The following is a 22,048-nucleotide window of genomic DNA, read 5'->3' on the forward strand; positions in this document are numbered from 1 at the left end:
CTGCTAGCAGTCATCTTATGAGTATAATACAACTGCTTTATTTTTTTTAAAGATACAAGTTCCGATCATCTTGATTGAAAGAGGTATGTTTTCATTTACAATAATAACTCTTTTTTTTTTTAAATAATAACTCATTTTTTTTAAAATAATAACTCTTTTTTTTTAATAATAACTCTTTTTTTTAATAATAACTCTTTTTTTTTTAATAATAACTCTTGTTTTTAATAATAACTCTCTCTTTTTTTTTTTTTTTTTTTTTTTTTTTTTTTTTTTTTTTTTTTTTTTTTTTGCTGCAGCTGTCATAGAAAAAGTAATGTATGCAACAGCTCATAATTGGTTCTTAAAATTCTCGGGTCTTTTTTTACAAAACTCGACTTTTTTTTTTTTTTTTTTTGCTGCAGCTGTCATAGAAAAAGTAATGTATGCAACAGCTCATAATTGGTTCTTAAAATTCTCGGGTCTTTTTTTACAAAACTCGACTACGTCTCGTTTTGTAACTTCGACCCTTGAATTTTAAGAACCCTTATTATATCACTGTTGCATAAACTACTATAATAGATAAACCCGAACCAAACCACCAAAAATGTTTGATTTGGAGGTTTTTGAATGATTGAAGAATGGCATGGTGATAGACGTTCCATCTGAGTTTAGACTGACCCTTGTGCTTCCATTTAAAAGACGTTTCGCGTCAGAGGGCCTACCGCGAACCACGTTCCCTGTCACACTTACGTACGAATTTACAAGTGCGACAGAGAGGCAACACGTCGAACGTGGTTCGCGGTAGGCGCTCAGACCAGGCCGAAATTTAAGCGAATTACGTTTGACACGCGCGGCCGGCCGGGAATGATGTTGTTTCGTAAATTACAAGGAAACTTCTGCTTTGAGGTGGTCAATCCATCCGTCCCGTCATGATAAAGTACGGAGATTTACAACAGTAGGTATGCTATCTATTTAATAAGATCCGAAATCAAACACAACCTATTTAGTGACAACGAGTTGTTTGGGCCTTATTAGTAACTTACATTTTATATTTCCAATCCTATTTTTAATTCAAAAAAGTGTATTTTAGTGTGTACCTAATTAGCTTTAGTAGTGTATCATATAATAACGTATCGCATAATTAAGAAATGGGCAAATCTGGCGCGACAGATTATATATCAAAAGCTCAGCTGAAAAATTCATTATTAAATTCTAAACTTACCTACTGACTTAATTCTAAAGCTTGAACGCGTCTGATTGGTCAGTGTGAATTAGTCTCATGTTCCGACATCAAATTAATGTTCAGTTTTGAGTTGGCACAACTTACAGAAAACCGTTTTTTAACAAAAACTGATAAATTATGCTCTAAAGAATCTGTGACGTTGATTTCAAAGCATGTCATTAAAATGACCAATTTAAGCACTATTTTAGGATCTCAAAGTTTAGTATCTAAGTTCCCACGTTGTCGATAGGTACCTAAAAAAGCGGCCAAGTGGGAGTCGGACTCGCCCATGAAGGGTTCCGTATTTAGGCGATTTATGATGTATTAAAAAAAAACTACTTACTAGATCTCGTTCAAACCAATTTTCGGTGGAAGTTTACATGGTAATGTACATCGTATATTTTTTTTAGTTTTATCATTCTCTTATTTTAGAAGTTACAGGGGGGGGGACACACATTTTACCACTTTGGAAGTGTCTCTCGCGCAAACTATTCAGTTTAGAAAAAAATTATATTAGAAACCTCAATATCATTTTTGACGACCTATCCATAGATACCCCACACGTATGGGTTTGATGAAAAAAATATTTTTGAGTTTCAGTTCCAAGTATGGGGAACCCCAAAAAATTATTGTTTTTTTTTCTATTTTTGTGTGAAAATCTTAATGCGGTTCACAGAATACATCTACTTACCAAGTTTCAACAGTATAGTTCTTATAGTTTCGGAGAAAAGTGGCTGTGACATACGGACGGACAGACAGACGGACAGACGGACAGACAGACAGACATGACGAATCTATAAGGGTTCCGTTTTTTGCCATTTGGCTACGGAACCCTAAAAAACGACGACATAATATTTTTAGCCAAGCTATTATTAACCCAAAGTAATTATAGACGGTCTAAACTCTAAAGCTCTAAGCCAACCGATCAATCGAGCGATTGATCATCAATAATAACATGTAGTTCACCCTTATATTACAGCATAGAGAAATATAGTAAGACAAGAGTGCTCACTCCATACATGCTACTTGACAAAAGATGTAGCACCGCCGGATACTTAATCCGAAGTTCCGAACATAATATTGTGGCAATTAAATGTGATCTTTATAAAGTTCCATGTCCCTATTAATTATTTGGTCCTACGAGTAATTGTTTATATGTACATAGTAGGTTTGCATATTGTCTACATGCTGCTACAAATTATTGTTTGGTTTTATACGAATTTAATGTTTTTTGTAAACAATTACTTTATAAAATCAAGAACTATGTAAAACAAGTCATTTTGTATTGAAATTTGTATTATTTGTACTTATGTGTAATTAATTGGTATTTTTTTAAACAATTAAACAAGATAACAAAACTTCCGTGAGACAAAGATATATTAAATATATTAGAAACGGGTCACTCACGTATTATAAGTCGAAAAACTCTCGACATGTTTCACTACGTACCGAGAAGTGTCATCAGGAGCTTCGACTCGGGTTCGAATTTTTCGACCCGTTTCTAATATATTTAATTAAACAAGACTTTTGAAAATTTATTTAATTTCTCAATATTTATCTAGTATTCCAATATTCAAAACAAACAAAGCAAGTATCGCCGGCAAGCGTTTACAAAGTAAGCCAGCGCTTCCAAACTTTCTGACGGCTTACAGCCTCCTTTGTGAGTCTGAAATGAGGTTTACACTGCCTATGCGAATTCCTAGCCACCTGTAAACTCTTTACATTTTCCCGAGTTTACTTCGTTAGCTGACTTACAAGTTTTTATGCCAGGCTCTTTTGAAATTGTTTCATCGAAATTCAATTATAACAACTTCGACTTTTGAACTTCCTTTGTTTGAATTATTGACTTGGGTAGAAGTAAGTACAATCAATTCAAATAAGTTTGTACCTTTGCGATAAGAGTGGTATGTTTTTGAAAGGTGGCGGGAATAATTATTAATGCTGATCAACAAATATTGTGTTCTTTGATCGAGAAATGTTGCTATTTACATCTGGAAAATTATACTTTCGTGGAATTGGCAAAGCGTATTGAACTTTCTTTTTTGTTTGTTTTTAATACCATTTAAAACACGTCTATATAGAAATGTCTAACTCTCTTACTTTCTACGGAAATATTATTACTGAATTAAAGTTGAAATAATAAAAATGTTTCTTTAGAAGAGGTTAGACGGAAATAGTTGTCACGTATGAGGTTAATAGAGCTTATCAGCTTCATCTGGAGAGAGACGTTCGGTAAACACTTAGGAGCTGGCTAAGAGTCACGTATTCCCTGTGCGACTAGTGCGCGTAGATACGAGCCGCTAGGTAGCAGTGTAATCTTAATCATATTATAGAGTTATATGAAATTACGCAAAACTAGTGATATAGACATTAAAGACAAGTATTTATTAATGGATTGATTTATATTTAAAGGGATATTCAGGTGGCAATAGGGAATATTACGAGAAACTCCGCGAAGGGGGCGCCACTACCACAATCCATCACAATCTGAGTGTCTACCGCGAGACAAGAAAATTGAAATTTCGTTATCTAACCTCTCTATCACTCGTGCATATTCGAGCGATAAAGAGACAGATATAAGGATTTTCGCGTTTTCCGGTAGGCCCTTTGTAAACAAACCGCCTTGATGCATCAATGTCACATTTTATTATCTGTGAAAACTTGCAAAAAAATAGTTTAAGGCACAGTATAAGTTACTTACAGTTTACGATAGGTGCTAGTGCTGCACTCTGGCGGCAGAATCTGACATTGTATTGAGGTGGACACTGACAATCTCCTTGATAAAAGGAGTGACGCATGGAACGTTCTAATCGCGGCAGCAATGTGGTAATGAATGTCACATAGACGCTGTAGCGAATGCCTCCGAAAACATCTATTTAGTGTCCTGGGTGGCACCTTACTTTATTTTAATTTAGAGTTTAAAAATGACGAAGTCTGTTGCAGATAAGTACAATAACTTGTTCGTGACTATATTATATATTTATTTATTATATATAAATATAACGTAGGTATTCTATATATTTGTTACATTGTTATTTCTAATTTTTATCTTATATTATTTATTTTCGCCCTCTTTTATAATTTTATTGACTTTCCTCTAGTCTATTGTACTCAGTGCTATATTTGTCTACCGTTCTTCATCAATTCGCATCTACTCAAAGGTTAACTGGAAGAAATCCCTTAAAGGGATAAGTTCGCCTTTGTACTGCCTATCCTGTGCCATAAATTTGTGTTTTGTACAATAAAGAGTTTATACGAAGCCTGCGTTACTAATCAGTTGCTAACCTAACATGAAACGTTTCTGAATATACCTTTAGACCTGTTTAATAAAGTAAATAGACCTTGACGTAATAACTGATGTAGAAAGCTGCATAAGAAGACGGCTACTAAAGCGAGTTGCATGTTAAATGGGCTGCTCGCCCGGATAAGGATGGTCGCAGTGAGTGCGCCTGAGTGTTGCGAAATGGAGCGTGCCCCGATCATAGACAAGACATCCTCCAGACTGAGTAGTAGTATGTTTCTTTCGACGCCCTTTTGAAGGGGTGTGAGTGGCCTCTTCCGCCTTCCGGCTGCGGAGGCTGCGTCGGATCGCGCTCCACCTTGTGGGGCGGTCATTTGGAGGACGGCTGTGTGTCTGGTGTAGGCCAGCTTTGTCACCACCGGCCGTTATCCAACCCCGCGACCCCTAGCCTGGTGATACCGTTTGAGCGGGGCCAGGTTTCGGGACCGCAGGGAAGGTCCTCCAGACTGAGCATAGTAGCGCTAGTAGCGCTCTAGTCGCTACCCCCTCTGCCATTAATATACGCCATACGGTAGTTTTACTCCATTTTCAAGTCAAAGTGTCTTTGTGTGACGTCCGTGTCTTTGAACGGTGCCTCGTATCAAGATTAAATTAGGTAGGTAGATTAGTAGGTTTTTTTAAATTCTAGAACCACGTTTTTTACCACCATATCGTAAATAAAAACTTAACTAGTTTAACAGTGAATAGAAACATTTACATGGAAACAAACTTGTTTTTTTAATCATAATTTTAATTTTGAGATCAATTTTATCCTTAAATCCTTGTCACTCAACTAATCGGTATCTATGAGTTATAGCCTCTTTACAAACTTAATGGCAATTGATAATTTATGAGTAATAACTTGTCATTGTCATTGTTATATGCATAAACAAAGACAATAGATCCGTCAAATTTCCCGCCTTATCGATGGCACTTGACGTATCGTAGTTGATGATGATGAAGTACATGTAGGATAACCATGTATTTAGTGGTTATTAGTTTTAATTACTTATGTTTTAACTTTCAATTAATGAAACGATGAGATAATTGCGTGAGACCTAGCCTAATAAATTTAATTTGGGCTAGATATTAATATTTTTCTACTCCTGATCACCGATTAAAAATCATCGTGTATAAAGTCATCCTAAAGTCCCACTTACAATGACACAGTCATAATATGTGATAACGGAATAAAAGCAGCAGATATAAAATAAATAAACGACTTTTACTAAATAACAACACAAGAATTTTTGTTCTTCGAAGTATTGCCTTGTGTTTTTCTTAATTGACAGGGTAAAGAACAACTGAAAAATACGAATTTGGGTGACCCCGTTTCGAGTTGAAAACATCTCGAGAGCACGAGCAGTACGGTTACCATCAGTTTGTCACTGACATAAACGCCGTCGAGAACGTAATTTACTTTCTATACATCTCGCTCGCACCATGAACCTATTCTAGGTCCATGGCTCGCACTCGCATATTAGTGCAAACGGGATGTATAGAAAGTAAATTACGTTCTCGACGGCGTTTATGTCGGTGACAAACTGATGGTAACCGTACAGTTCCGGAGATAGAAATTCTTTCATTAGAAGATCGACAATCCAATACGGATTAAAGAGGTTTTGTAACCGACCACTACCACAGAATAAATAATAGTACTAAGTACAGAAGACTCACTCTCTAACAAAACGCGTCTATTACGATCAGCACAGATATGGCCGCTAGGTGGCGACAGCGCCACGCGCGGCTTATGGCTTTCCCCAAAATTGGGGCCGAACGGATGTACCTACTTTTAGCTACCTGTAGCAAAGCGACGAAATCGCGGAGTGAGACACGCCTGCCACTACTATTATGTGCATTTTGAACGAACCCGTTTTGCGGCAGCAATATGGCATGTCGGTTCCGAAAAAATATTAATAATCTAGAAACCCTGGGGTCGGGTCTCGGGTTGTTATGCTTTGACTAATTAATTTATTGAGCTTTCAAGTAAGTAATATGATAGCAGGGATGATTTTTTTATACCGATACATACATACATAAGGTAACAACAGATTTTTTTTTTAAATCATACAGTTAATGTTCTTAAAATTTTAACCGAATTTTGAATAAAAAAAAATTTAAGATTGTTTATTATAAGATACCAAATTATATTCTCAAGTTAAATACCTACTAAATATTTGGGTTATATGCACCCATACTTTTACACTTCACTGTATCACCTATAATAAACCTATGTAAAACAGATAAATGATTATAATTTTGATTCTAATCAAATCTAAAAGAGTTCTATATGATTTGCAAAAAGAACGTCTATAAAGACCCTAAAAGCCGTAAGTAGACTCAAATCTCGATATTATTAAGTATTAAGTACTCCAATGGTAGAGGTTCCGGTTTAGTAGCTTTGCTCGGATTGAGAAGAATTTGGAGAGCACGGGGCAGGTGATCCGAAGCCGCAAAAATGCGAGTTCGGGCTTTACAGTGTTAATAGTCTTTTGCCGCTTTCACTGCTTTATATGCAAATGTTCAAATGTTGCTAATAACATTCCACTAATCTAATGTACTTTACGCTTATGCCCACTTTTGCAATTGATCTGATTTGAGAATGAAACCTGAAACCTGTGAGAATATAAATTAAAGAATGTACCTAAGACTGGAAAAAGTGGGGGGAGGCCTTTGCCCAGCAGTGGGACATTATAGGCTCCCAATAATAAACCTATTACTTATTTAATACGAAGGCCTTTGTAATTGTCCCTTTAAAGGGACATTTTCGAAATTACAATATTGATTTTATTCGGGTTTTCGTACCAGGAGAGTTACCAATGGAACCCTGGTTGTTGCCCTAGTTGTTGTGATTTAAGAGTTACTTATCAGTAACAACCGACCGCCCGGACTTCGCACGGGTTACACTAAACCTTAACAAATTATATACCTAAAGTTTCCGCAATAATCACTCTAATGATAGGTGAAAACCCTATGAAAATCCATTCAGTAGGTTTTGAGTTTATCGCGAAAAATACACACAAACAGACAGACGCAGCCGGGGACTTGTCTTTACATACTATGCTATCATATAAAGCCACGAATATAACTCCCAATAAAATATAAAGTCAATTTATCGTTTGTCTGTAATCTGTACACCACCACGTTATTACAATGATGCTTATTATTATGACTTGAACAAGTTGTGACATCATGAAAAATCTCAGATATTATAGAGCACAGTCTCTTTCGCTCAATTCGATTCATTATTATACGATGAAAGCAGTTTATTAGAGTAAATAATAGGACGATATGCGTGTTGAGGGTGATATTAGCCCCTCTTGAGGATCCTTTGTTGGGGAAAATTACGAGATTAGGGCCCTTTTGTGGTACTGGCAGCTAATAAGAACAAGGTGAGACGGCGTACCTTGCATCGAGATTTCGGTATTCAAAAGTGACAGCTTTAATTTGCTTTGTCGTGTTACGGATCGAATGATTAGAAATATATAAACATTAACTCTAAAGATAACCTTGGACAAATTTTATTAGATTATTATAAATATTATAAGAAATTTAATTATTACACATTATAAGGAAATAATAAACTAAAACATTAATAAAGTTTAAATTTCACCTGTACTTACAATACCTTCAATATAAAATATTGTGCTACATTAATAGTAATAAGTAGGTCTTTAATAGAGATGCCACGAATATTCGGCAACTATTCGGTATTCGGCCTATTCGACCACTTTGCCGAATATTCGGTATTCGGCCGAAAGTTGCCTACTATTCGGCAGAATACCGAATATCTGTTGCCCCTAACTAAAAAGGAAAATTACGCAAAAAAATGCTAAAAAATTAGGTAGTATATTTAATATTTAAAAAGTATTATTGGAAAGTTGTTAAATAGGAAGACCCTTTTTTAAGCATTTGTTGATTATGAAATATTTCATTTTTATCATGGGTCTGATTTGATTGGCTCTGACTACATTCATAGTTCTGTTTTACAAAAAATATATCTTAGCAAACGTTGTGCTTTGTTGGCGAACAGTTTTCATAATAATTGTGACTCACAATGTTCGCATCTCATACCGAATATTCGGTCGCCGAATATTCGGTATTCGGCCAAGAGAGTGGCCGAATATTCGGTATTCGGCCAAAACCACTATTCGGGGCATCTCTAGTCTTTAAGTATTTTTATACAACGATGACAACGTTGTGATGATTATCGAATATTAAGAAACAATGCTCTCATTTTGCTACCGCGCAATATACGCGATCTACTCGTAGGTATATACATATAAAAACTGTTCAAGCGTATTTTTTCCGGCATGTATTTTTTCATATCATTTTACGAGTACATCATTAATCCACTTCCTGGTAAAATTCATTTAAAAAACGTTTTATTTACTTTGATTGCTTTTAATATTCGAGTTTAAAATTCCATCATAGTCATAGTACTTTTAACAAAAATGATATACATATTATTACTTACCTTCTTTTTCGATATCCATTACCATTTCTGGGGTTGGCCCAAATTCAAAAATAAAGCAGTAGGAAACATATAGACAGGAGTATTATTATTTTTCTCATTGGATACAAAGTATTTAAAGTAAGCATATAAAACAAACGTCCATGTTATTGTCGGCAAACTGTATTTATTTAAGCATTAAACTTTTTTAGCGCTGTTTTAACAATATTTTCCAACAAGACGATATAACTTAAATTGCATGGAGGAACTATCGACATCCTGTGAATCGATTGTGGTTTAAACTTTCGTGTATCACTTGTTCGTATCATAAATCGTTAAAAGTTTATTCATGTCTGAAGTTCAGAGATTCAGTTGGAAAATATTATGTGAGTTTGATATAAAGCCTGAGAAGTGGAATTTTATTTTGCGGAAATACGGTTTGCGGGGTTAATACCAAACAGAGTACTGTCACTGAAGAGTAACGTTGTAAGTTTAAAGTCGCTGGATGTAGGCGGTAAATCAATAACTTTAGAGCTTGGGTGTCGCAAATATAATGCTCGTTTGTTGTGGCCAGGTTATCAATTGTAATTATTATAAAGAAAAATGAGATTCCTTATTTTGTAGTTTGCGTTAAAGCTCAAGTATGTAAACGGATTTACAAAAAAAATCCTTTTATCACGCACTTCTTTGTCATGCCCATCATCTGTTAGGAGTAATTTTTTATTTAGAAATTTAAATCAGGCAACAAGGCCCAATTACAAATACCTTACAGACTAACATACATATGTATTTTATAAACTTAAAACTAAACACTAATTATTTAGTCGACAAACCGGCGTGGCTCCGTTGCATCGTCTGCTCTTGTGTCGGATTCGGCAGTTTGCCCCGGAACCTCCGAAACACGACACCTTTCGGCCAGAAGTCGGCGCACTCGATGGTCCCCTGCAGCGGTTAATTATAAAAGAGTTGATGTGCACGTAGTAATGTTTAGTTAGAGGATCATGTCATGATTAACCTAATGACAACATTTTAACAGAACTCCGTCGATTCGTAACGAGATCAAAACGTCAGGAATCTAGGGAATAATAACGGACGGTTGACAATATTGAGAGGTGTCAGATTAAATGAAGTGGCAACCGCTTGTTTAAATAGGATTTAACACTTGGACAGTCGCGCCCTAGTTTCAAACACTTTTAAACGCTAAGAGGTCCATTGGACCTATTACATTATGTGACCATATCATGAAAAGATTGAAATATCATAAACAAGTCACATAATTTGTCGCTAATGGGTCTAGTGAACCCAGAAGTAACAAAATTTATTTCAATAACTTTGTACAATCTATAGCATAAATATGTCGTGTGTTGCAAAATTTTAACCTTTAATTTTGCAGCCTGGTTCGTCGTTCCAAGCTCTCAAACTACACAGAACATCCACTTTGTTCTACCAAAGGGATAAAAAAAAGCGTTAACCATAAACTAGTAGTAGATACACAAAGACAGGAATCCCGCGAACTATTTTGTTCGGTGGTTAGAATTTAAACTTTTACGTGGGCCGCCTGGAATGCCGTCAAAGTTTGCTGGGTCGTGTTTGCCCGGAAAATATTTCGGAATACTCGGTGTGCCAAATATTTAACGTGCTGTGAAATCGCTCTTGGCCTCTTGACATTGCCTTTAATGATGATTTGATTCAAATAAAGCCAAATTTACCTATATTTTTTATATAAGAATAAGAAACCATTTATTGCAACACAAAAAGCATACAGGTTACAAAACATAAGGATTGAAAAAATAAGAATAATTGTGCGGCAAAAGGAACGGGCTCAGCATACGCTGCGTCAGTCATTTCATTACAAATTGCCTGCGCAGCGCTGATTTTCAGTCCGTCCCCTTATATACAGGTGGGGTTTTTAAAATAGGGTACTAAGGGCAGCTAATAATCCCGTGCTTCTAAATACGTATCTTAGGAGACCTTCCCTATTTTTTAATTAAGCACGATTGACATTTACGTATTTTGGAAAAAAAAAATCAAACCCTGTATATTCCCGTAAAGCTCGTTTTTAGTGATCACGAATTTTCTTTTGTTAAAACAATATTAAAGTTTGTATCTAAACTTCTATTCCATCTAAATATGTATTTGGATGTTTAAAAAACAATGTTGTTCAATTTAACGGCATTGACGTGCACAATGTCGCTTAGAATGTGGTAGAAGCTAATATTTATATGAATACAATACATTTGTAACGCAAAGCCTGACCATGAATATATGATCACGCGCCATGTTACGGAATTTCACTGGAACTATTTTTTTCACACTCTACTGAACTGTCACTCTAAACATGAGGATAACAACACCCTCTTTCTTGACTATGATCATATATTACTGGTCAGGCTTTAAAATAATAATCAATCTCTTTTAACTCGTTCTCCGATTGTTCGCATGATCGCATGCCCAAAATGTTTGTTTGGTTACTTTGTTACCTTAACTTCCCTTGCAAAATGTTCGTTTTAAAAACGCATGCTTCAATAACCGGGCACAAAAGCCGATGAGGGTCGTGATAACTCCATTAAGATACTTCGTTAGGGGTAAATGATGGGCACGAGTAATTAGCGAGACGAATGGTAAGGGGCAGAAGTGCGGGTCAACTTTGATCACCTAAAGTCTGGTAAGTACTTAATAGCGTTAGTTTCATGGTGTCGGAACCGGCGAAATCCTGTGCAAGTACTAGGTATTCATTTAAAATTAAAGCATTTTATAACATTATGACCATCACTACGTAAAGCTTTCCTATAACACAAAACATGAAGTAGCAATAGTACATTAATACCAGATTAATACAAAGGCCGGGAATTAGGGAATTGCCGGCTTCGGTCGCTCATGCCATTTCATGAACACACGGCCGGTAATCTCGGCCAAGTTACATATGTATAATTATAGTTTTCTCAAAAATGCGTGGAAATACATCCTAACCTAAACACTATTTTAATAAACAACTTTGCCGGCTTATGTCACGATTTTTCGTAGCACCTACGTATAACGAAATAGTTATGTTCGATACAAGTGCGAAAAAGAGGAAATTCGAAACACGACCGACACGAAGGGAGTGTTTTAAATCGACACGAGTTGCGAATTACCTATTCGCACGTGTATCGAACAACGTTTTACAGTACATATGGCACTTTAAACTTTCGACATCGCACGAAAAGTGCTATTTTACGCACTAGTGCAGAAAAGTGGCCCCATATGTACTGTAAAAGTCTTTTTATATATTAACATTTTATTTAACATTGGTTCGCGTTTTTTTTGATATCTATAAATGATTTTGTTTGATGATGTTTATTTATTTATTTATTTACTTAGTAGATCTTGAGTTTGTCTTATCATACAATATGCTAATATTATAAAAACTGGACAAGTGCGAGTCGGACTCGCCCACCGAGGATTCCGTACTTTTTAGTATGTGTTGTTATAGCGGCAACAGAAATACATCGTCTGTGAAAATTTCAACTGTCTGTCTATTACGGTTCATAAGATACAGCCTGATGACAGACAGACAGACAGACGGACAGTAATGTCTTAGTACCTAATAGGCTCCAGTTTTTACCCTACCCTAAATAAGAGACATCTTGTAAGGAAGAGAAGGTTTTTTGACAGTCAGTCATTTTCCTCACGGAATATGAATGCCACATCATATTTATTGAAGAGCGAAACAGTCATTTTATTGGAACATTCTAAAAACTCACGACTGGCTGGAAAAACAGGCCAGTAAGAGTGTGTAAATAAAATAATATGTCCAGGCCGCTGCTGAGAAATGTGGCAATGGATGGTATAATCTTGAATTAGTAAGGTTTAGTTGTACGAGTACACCTAAACCAACAGGCAACCTCCTATTTGTGCTAGTTTTACTAAACTTTTAATTGCCACTCACTGATTACCATTTACCCAATTTCAGCGCACCATGTTCATTAGGAGGCCTTTGTCAGTTTGTAACTTTTTTTAGTTATTACCAAGCTGTTAACCCAAACGATAATTATCTAATAAAATATACCGCCCTTATTTCGGCCCTTCCTTATCTGGTCCTGTCAGTGCACCATTATTAATAACGTTCATCAGAGGTCGCATTATGTTACCTTGATTGCCATCACAATCTCGTTAACTAGACATAAGCACTCTGCCAACGTCTCTTCAATTTACTCGTATGTTATTTTGCACGTAGGTTTTATTCTAACATTACTTTTTATTTTAATTATAAGTAAAAAACAGTACAATATAACAGTAATATTGTGAGATAATAAGTGACCGATGGTAATATAAAACTTACCAATAATTATACACTTACCAATAATCAATATAGGTAGGTAGAAATAAGCATAGCTTTAGGCGAAGAGTCTGCGATAGGTACAAAGCTTTTATGTTAACTTTTATGCCATGATTAGGGTTTGCAATCCGGATCCGGAATGTATGAAATTATCTGGACTGGATCCGGATCCGCGGATCTTCCCATACATTTCGGATCTGTCGTGCAAACCCTAGCCGTGATGATAGTTTATGATACAAAAACAAAATATCATCTATTTTTCATTTTTATAACCTTTGCATTTTTTATGTGCCAAAAAACAATTCGAATACATTTTTAGGGTTCCGTAGCCAAATGGCAAAAAACGGAACCCTTATAGATTCGTCATGTCTGTCTGTCTGTCTGTCTGTCTGTCCGTCTGTCCGTCTGTCCGTCTGTCTGTCCGTCCGTATGTCACAGCCACTTTTCTCCGAAACTATAAGAACTATACTGTTGAAACTTGGTAAGTAGATGTATTCTGTGAACCGCATTAAGATTTTCACACAAAAATAGAAAAAAAACAATACATTTTTGGGGTTCCCCATACTTCGAACTGAAACTCAAAATTTTTTTTTTCATCAAACCCATACGTGTGGGGTATCTATGAATAGGTCTTCAAAAATGATATTGAGGTTTCTAATATCATTTTTTTCTAAACTGAATAGTTTGCGCGAGAGACACTTCCAAAGTGGTAAAATGTGTGTCCCCCCCCCTGTAACTTCTAAAATAAGAGAATGATAAAACTAAAAAAAATATATGATGTACATTACCATGTAAACTTCCACCGAAAATTGGTTTGAACGAGATCTAGTAAGTAGTTTTTTTTTTATACGTCATAAATCGCCTAAATACGGAACCCTTCATGGGCGAGTCCGACTCGCACTTGGCCGCTTTTTCTAGACATCACTGCGATTCCAATCCACGTAGTTTTAGGAATGCTATCTATATTTTTCACCATTTTGATCGACAAGACTATTCCCACTTCCCTTTTGCTTGTTGTGTATATTAATTGAGCTTCCTGGCATTGCATTTATATTTTGAATTTACATATGTTGGTATCGAAGTTCACAGTTTGTATTTTGATTGAACCAAATAATAATACGTAATTACGACCTTTTAGGTTGACTAACGACATGCATACTTCTAGCGGGGGTTTGTTCGTTGAACGTTAATTAATGTTTTGTCTGCTTCGTTCTAGTAACTAGCTAAAAATCTTGTTCTGGAGTTAATCGCTTAATTATGTATAATAATCACTTGTATTCTGCTTAGTCGAATTTATCATTATTTATTTGCAATTAAAAAAATATTTAGCAAAGTAATGTTGTAAATACATCGATAAATACGGATCAAGTACGAGCCCAAGTGTGCACTTGCTTTTATTAAAAAGGGAAGTATTTTGGCGAAAACTGAAAACCGGCCAAGTGCGAGTCGGACTCGCGCACGGAGGGTTCCGCACCATCAACAAAAAATAGAGCAAAACAAGCAAAAAATGGTCACCCATCCAAGTACTGACCCCGCCCGACGTTGCTTAACTTCGGTCAAAAATCACGTTTGTTGTATGGGAGATTGGGAGCCCCACTTAAATCTTTATTTTATTCTGTTTTTAGTATTTTCTTGTTATAGCGGCAACAGAAATACATCATCTGTGAAAATTTCAACTGTCTAGCTATCACGGTTCGTGAGATACAGCCTGGTGATAGACGGACGGACGGACGGACGGACGGACAGACGGACAGACAGCGGAGTCTTAGTAATAGGGTCCCGTTTTTACCCTTTGGGTACGGAACCCTAAAAACGACTTGGCCGGATTATGTTCAAATGAACTATCGTTAAAAGCCTTATTGAGTTCTGTTTTTTTTTATGTTTTTGTACTTTATGGGCGATTATATTCCAGTCTGCTATTTGTTTTTTTTTTGTGCAATACCTAAGGTTCTCTACATATTCTATTTTATTCTATTCTATGTGACCTGAATAATTATATAATTATATTTATTCTAAATATTGGTAGTTTTAATCCGAAGCCGTAAGGCCGGCTCTGCCTATATCAAGGTAAACTTACACATATTAGCATTTATCTTCCAACTGGATTAATATAAAATAACATGTCTTTTCAGATGCCCACACAATGTTAACAAACGCAACTAACACGAATACCGAGTCAGAAACAGAAAATCATGTTGGAAAGCTATTGTTACAGCTGCCTCCCGCATTCGTATTATGTTCAGTGTACACCTACTACGTACCATAAGGCAAATAGAAAAGCAGATGGATTAAATACCTAAGTTTTTTTATTAAAATTAATTAGGTATGTATTTTCTCATATTCATTAAGAGAGCATTTATTTATGGCGTTAATCAGAAACATCTGTCAAATGTTACATGTTTCTGATAATATAGTGATAATCATTTGTCATATTATCTGCCATTTTTTAATACTACGTTGGTGGTAAACAAGCATACGGGCCGCCTGATGGTAAGCAGTCTCCGTTGCCTATGAACGCCTGCAACTCCAGTGGTGTAACAATGCTCCCCCCTAACACTCCGCACCGTCGTTGTGGAATGTTTTTTTTTTTCACAACTGAACCAATTATTGCCCAATCTCGTGAAATAGTACCTACAACCACAAGTTACTTCGACTTTTTATTCGACTCCGATGTCCAATGTTAACGTTACTGACAGCTCAACATTTTTTTGTGACAAATTTTATAATAATAGTCCTACAACAATGTTTTTAAAAAGAATAAATATCAATATGAAACCTTCCGCAGCAATGTAAGCGTATTGCAAGTTGTCGGAACTAAACACAATAACTATGTACCTATACAAGAGGTATTTACAGAGCGGTCCAGTAGTAGCTGGGTGTTATGATTTAAAATTTAAATAACAGAGTAATATTAATGCTCTCCGAAATGAAAAGGTCACGAATAGTGAGCGGGTGGAACTGTTTACTCGTTTGATATTTATTTTAGTTTAAATACTTACTATCAACCAGTGTCTGCTTGAGGGCTTGTTTAATTAAACAGTGCTGTTTAAGATTGCGAAATAACGTGATTTTCAGTCAGTTTTTCTTTTCATTTAAGATCACCCAACTGGGTGTGCGGTCAAAAATTCTGTCTAAAATTATTTAGCCTATTTTAACTTTAATTAATTTATTCACTCAATATCTAATATTATCTAGTGAATATTTCACACCCATCTATGTAAATCGTTTATTTATAACAAAGGAGACCAGCGATTACAAAAAGTCCTGTAAGTCTGTGGGTAACCTTTTATTCAATCCAAGTTAAAAACTTTATAATTTCTTTGTAAAAGTTTTTATTCAAAGTGTTAACTGAGCCGTTGCAAGACCGAACTCGACAAAGTTTCTTATTAAACACGTAAATTTTTACGACTCTTGAATTTCTCTTAGGTCCGCTGGATTCATAAATTGGTGAGTCGTAACGAGCGCTTTTAAATATTGAAATATATGTAATTCTGAGTTTTAAATGCGTAACTTTGTAAAAAAAAAAACAAAAGTTTTTGTTTTTATTAAAAATGTAAATGTAGTTTTAAAAATGGTCTTTGTCGTTTTAAATGTCAGTGAACAACTGGTCACATATAAACAAAAATTTACTTATTTTTGAAAATGTCTAATATTCGCTTATTATTCTTTCTTTTTAACGTAAATACTTACAGTCAACCAAAACAATTGATTTCTGTAAGAAATAAATATACTTCAATAATAATTTAAAGAAGTGCTAAAGTGTGGATTAGGTACTGCAATGAATGAAGCTGCGTCACACCATTACTGTCAACTTTTCATTTAAATATTTCTACCGAAATAAAGTACCTACGACTTTTGACAATCGGTTCAATTCGCCTAGTCTAAACACAAATTTTAGCCCAACTTTTTGTAATTTGCGCCACCACTCCAAACTTTAAAAACTCCCTTAACGTAATGGCCGCCCAATTTCCATGTCACAACCTCACGTGAACGTTTAACATCGTTAGTATAACGAAAAGTTGTAAAGCCTTAAGAGGGGTCTTGACGCCTGTCCTTGCACACTTTCCAGTAATGCGAGACTCGTGAGAAGAATACAACCTTGCTAAATGGGCTCGATATATTAAATCCGAGACACTGTTTATTGACAAAAGGCCTGCCTTTCCGGTCCAGTTGCTTCGGAGTTGCTTTTCGAGGAATAAATCAGTAGGGTTTGTTATATTGAATTGGGTGTAACGGAGACCCTTAATTATTGGAGAGGAACCTCATTTGTACCTTTGGATCGCAAATGGAAATGTATACTTTTATTTATACAACAATATAACAAAAAGACGAGAGCGTGCTACTTTCAATCTGGAGGTCATGGGTCAAAACCCCGGCTCGTACTAATGAGTATTTCGGAACTGATGAATGAAATATAATTTGCTAATCCCAATATAAACGAATGCCTACGCTAATTCTTGGGATTAGTTACCAAGCGGACCCCATATCCCATGAGCCGGGTAAAATGCCGGGATAAGGCGAGGAGGATGTATATTAATTGATTTTTATTAAAAAAGATATTTAGGCATTCGAGTCGTAACATTTCCTCCAAAAATTAGTTACATATTATACGTAGGGTAAAGGCACCAGTAGTCAGCCTTATAACGACTTTTTTAAGTTTGAACGTTCGGCATTTCTACAGGATTAGTCAGATAATTTAACAAATGACATGGTTAGATCAATTGTTTATCATAGTTTTAAAACAAAATATTTAAAAGAATAACAATCCTCTTTATAATATCTCTAATTAAGTGTAAACAAAAAGTGGCACTTTTCTCCACTAGTCAGCCTCCAAAATCCAGTAAGCAGCCTCTGTGTACCCAGTACTCAGCCTATATAAACTATTCATAATAATTAGATCAAAATCAACGATACTATAATATTATTTTTTTCTTTATAATTTTTGTTATTGTTATTGTAGTTAGTTGTAGTTTTTAATTTTAGTTTATAATTTTTTGCATATATCAAAATCAACGATGTTATAATATTAGGTATTTTTTATTTATAATTTTAGTTATTTTTATTGTAGTTAGTTGTAGTTTTTAATTTTAGTTTATTATTTTTTTGCTTATATGTATAACTTACTTGTTTACTTATTTAATAAAAATATAAAAATCTTATAGGTACATACAATTCTTATGACACGAAATTTGTTGGTCATAGGTACTTAACTAACACTATTCTTACAAACTAAGAATCGCAATATTTATTTTCTAATAATTAATCCGTCAAAAATTAACGAGGTAAATCCTGATATATAATTATGTTCCTAGTAGGTATTCGGTAAAAAATAATTAAACGAGTCTATTCAGATCTAATTATCATTTTATCATTAATAAACAAAGTCATATTATACCGACCAGGAAAAAGCAAAATGATAGTTATGTATAGTTCACGTCAAAAATATGTATACCTACACTATTGAACCTTATTTCAATGAGATAGGGTTTAAAAATGTGGACATATTTTTGTCGGCGACGTACCAAGCAAGGTCAATGGCTGAGTACTGGATCAGCGAAACCCATTGGTCAGCCGCATTAAAACGTTATTTCAAATGCGGCTGACTACTGGGTTTTACTTTAAATTGACTAGGGCATGCCTAACTAAATTTGAAAATGTAATTTTAACGGTCCTAACGGTCGCATTGGCTCGAAAATAATAAAATAAACGAATAACCCAAAGGTCAGCCGTGGGAGGCTGAGCACTGGATTCTTTGGAAAAAAGTGTAATCCGCCAGTGGCCAGCCCCCTCAATTTATAAGTAAAATATTGATATTTTCATTCAAATATAATGTAATTTAATAGATAAACTAATAAATAAACCAATCATTAACAAAAACAATAACTTTTAACATTAAAACATAGTTTTTCTTGCCTGTTAAGAGAACACCACGTGCAGTAAAAAATATGGCGGACATGACACTATTGCACTCGTCGACAAACAGCACTTGTAATGTCTTGTATGAATGAGTATATTTCTTCCCCCCGTTCCCTCACCGCACCTGTCGTGTGACGTATTAACCAATAAGGAATCAAAGCTCCTATTTGAGTACTCGTGATTTGTTTAAACGAATATACCAGATATTTATGACCAATAAACGACTCAAAAGGCTGACTACTGGTACCTGGCTGGCCACTGGTGCTGTTACCCTACCTAATACCTACTTATATTTATAATATGAAAAGTATGTTACACAAACTGTAAGACAAATAAATAATCTTTAAAAACAAGTAAAACCGACTTCAAAACGGATAAAATAAAATATCATCCCGTTTTATAATATATGCGCTAGCTACTCATACGTTTGGAGATACATGCCCTCAAACATGATGTTGCCGATTTTTCGAGGCATTTTCATATTTTTAGCTTTTGTAAAGTATTTGTTACAAAATTTTAAAGTGCATTTTAGACCCTGTTATGTTTGTGATTTTTTTCTAACGGGCGAAAGTCAAAAACTCAGGATTCGAATCGATACAGTCCCTCGAGAAAGGCCTCAAGATTGCTAATTATATTTATGGTAGCCGTATTGTGATCCAAAAAATCGCTACTTCTTCTAACTCCGTTTTCTGAACCTATTGCACCTTAATCACACATTTTTTCCTTATTGCAATGATTAAGGTGAAAATATGATGTATAGGTACATATTTATGAACTCGACTGTAAAATCTATGCTGGGATTGCTGGGCACTGAACTATTCTTTCAACCACTAGTGACAGTAGTGACAGTTAAGGTGGGATTCCACCAGTGTACGGCACTGTGCGGCACAAGCATATTTAGTACAAAATACTTGTGCCACACAATGGTGAAATCCCGCCTTTAGATGCACGAGTACGAATAACAGACTGCACACTTGCAATAAAATGTACTATTCTTTACAGTTTTAATTAACTACCTTCTAGCTACATTCAAGGAACTTTATACATGTAAGAACCATATTTTATTCCCCTACCTGTTATAGCTGGCGGCAACAAAGTCGCAGACTCGTTTAATGAGTTGAAACTAAAGGTTGGCACTTTGTTAGAATTAAAGGGAAAATTCTTTCCATGCCTTATTTTGCACTATTCGGTGAAACCTTTTACATGGTTACCTAGCCAACCTATTTTGACTGTGTCGAATGTGTGAATGAGTTGTGAGTTGAGAAATAACAAAAAAGAAACATTTTATTATCAGTTAACAAAGGCCCGTAGATAGTTAGACCAAGAAAAGTCTGCAACGATCTTGCTGCCATACGCAGTTCAACTGCTATTTAAGTATAATACTTACGACATTATTTTATAGAAGGTGACGGTAGAGGTGGGTAAATTTTCAGATTCTGTCAATTTACCCCATTTCACACACAAGCGCACTTCACGCACACTACCTCACTTTACTGGGACAGGTCATTGACCCATCAAGTTTTTTTAAGATAGCGTTTTGAGTTTAGTGTTAACCACTGACCTCTTTTGAGGAACAGAAACTGTAAAAACGTTCCATTGAAAGAAGAAAGAGAAACAATACATTAAATCTTGCTCTCCTTGTCTGTTCATGTCACACGTGACGTATTTAAATTCTAATTTAATTCATTTGATTGTTAACTATTTTCTGCATATTATGGCTTTGTCGAGATACGCGTTTTGTAAAGTTAAACCGAATAAACCCAGATGTCATTAAGTCAGATGTAAAATGTTATTTACTACTCTATACGGTTATTCATAAGGCGAAAAATCAATTCAATTAAAAATTTAAATAAATAAAGTTTCGGCAGGGTGGAAATTTAATTAAGGCCGACAAAATAAAATTTAATAATATATGTCGGCTGATGTACCCCTAAGATCTTTACAGATTTACTTGTACGAGTATCGTATATTCGCTATTTATTTTGCTATTAAATTTATAAAATTAAAATAAATAATTAAATATTATACTGGCATTCCACCGCTATTATTTCAGTGCTGAACTGATTATCTTCGATCGTAGCCTTGATGATGTAGTTGTACTTACACTTACGGCGGTAGGAGCGGCAATGAACCCCGCGCAGCGTAGAACGAGAGGTGCGTTGGGATAAGTGCATATACATATAATTCTTCGTGCGTCTGTCTGTCTGTCCGTCCGTCTGTCACAGTCTATTTTCTCCGAAACTACTGGACCAATTCAGTTGAAATTTGGCACACATATGTAAATTTGGCACACAAATGTAAATTTGTGACCCAAAGATGGACGTGTAACGTAAATAAAATGTATTTTAGAGAATTTGAAATACGGTAGCCATTTTTGGGGGGGGGGGTAAATGAAAAAATTAAAAAATATGTTTTTTAAACTATATAGTGTTACATATCAAATAAAAGAGCTCATTGTAAGAATCTCAAAGATATATTTTTTTTATAATTTTAGGATTAATAGTTCAGCAGTTATTCATGAAAATAGGCAAAAAATGATCATTCTCCGCCCACTTTCTCCGAAACAACTGCATCTAAAATTTTGAAAAAAATACACAAAGTAGTTCTTTACCTATATATGTCAGGAAAATCTATAAGAAATGTGCAGTCAAGCGTGAGACGGACTTAATATACGGAACCCTTAGAATGCGAGTCCGACTCGCACTTGTTTTTGTTTAGCTCTTATTAGGTTTAAGGAGTTTTATGAGTGAAAAAAGAAGTTTTTTGTTTTATGTGCCCGCGTTATTGCCGATCGATTGTGTTTTAAACGATAATTAGACAAAAAAACTTGTTTTTCACCCAACGGATATAGATCCCCATGACACATCTTCCAAGTCGCCT

At 35.2% G+C, this 22,048-nt stretch overlaps 1 long non-coding RNA gene across 1 annotated transcript in view; it reads right to left on the reverse strand.

Annotated features, from left to right (window-relative positions):
- Window positions 1-3,628: 3,628 nt before the first annotated feature.
- Window positions 3,629-22,048, reverse strand: part of LOC134649687 (uncharacterized) — an 88,684-nt gene continuing 70,264 nt past the window's right edge. The window contains exon 2 of the long non-coding RNA XR_010096988.1: window positions 3,629-3,897. This is a non-coding gene — a long non-coding RNA (uncharacterized LOC134649687). The remainder of the gene's footprint in view (window positions 3,898-22,048) is intronic.

This window comes from Cydia amplana, chromosome 7 (genome assembly GCF_948474715.1).
Source record: "Cydia amplana chromosome 7, ilCydAmpl1.1, whole genome shotgun sequence".
NCBI lineage: Eukaryota > Metazoa > Arthropoda > Insecta > Lepidoptera > Tortricidae > Cydia > Cydia amplana.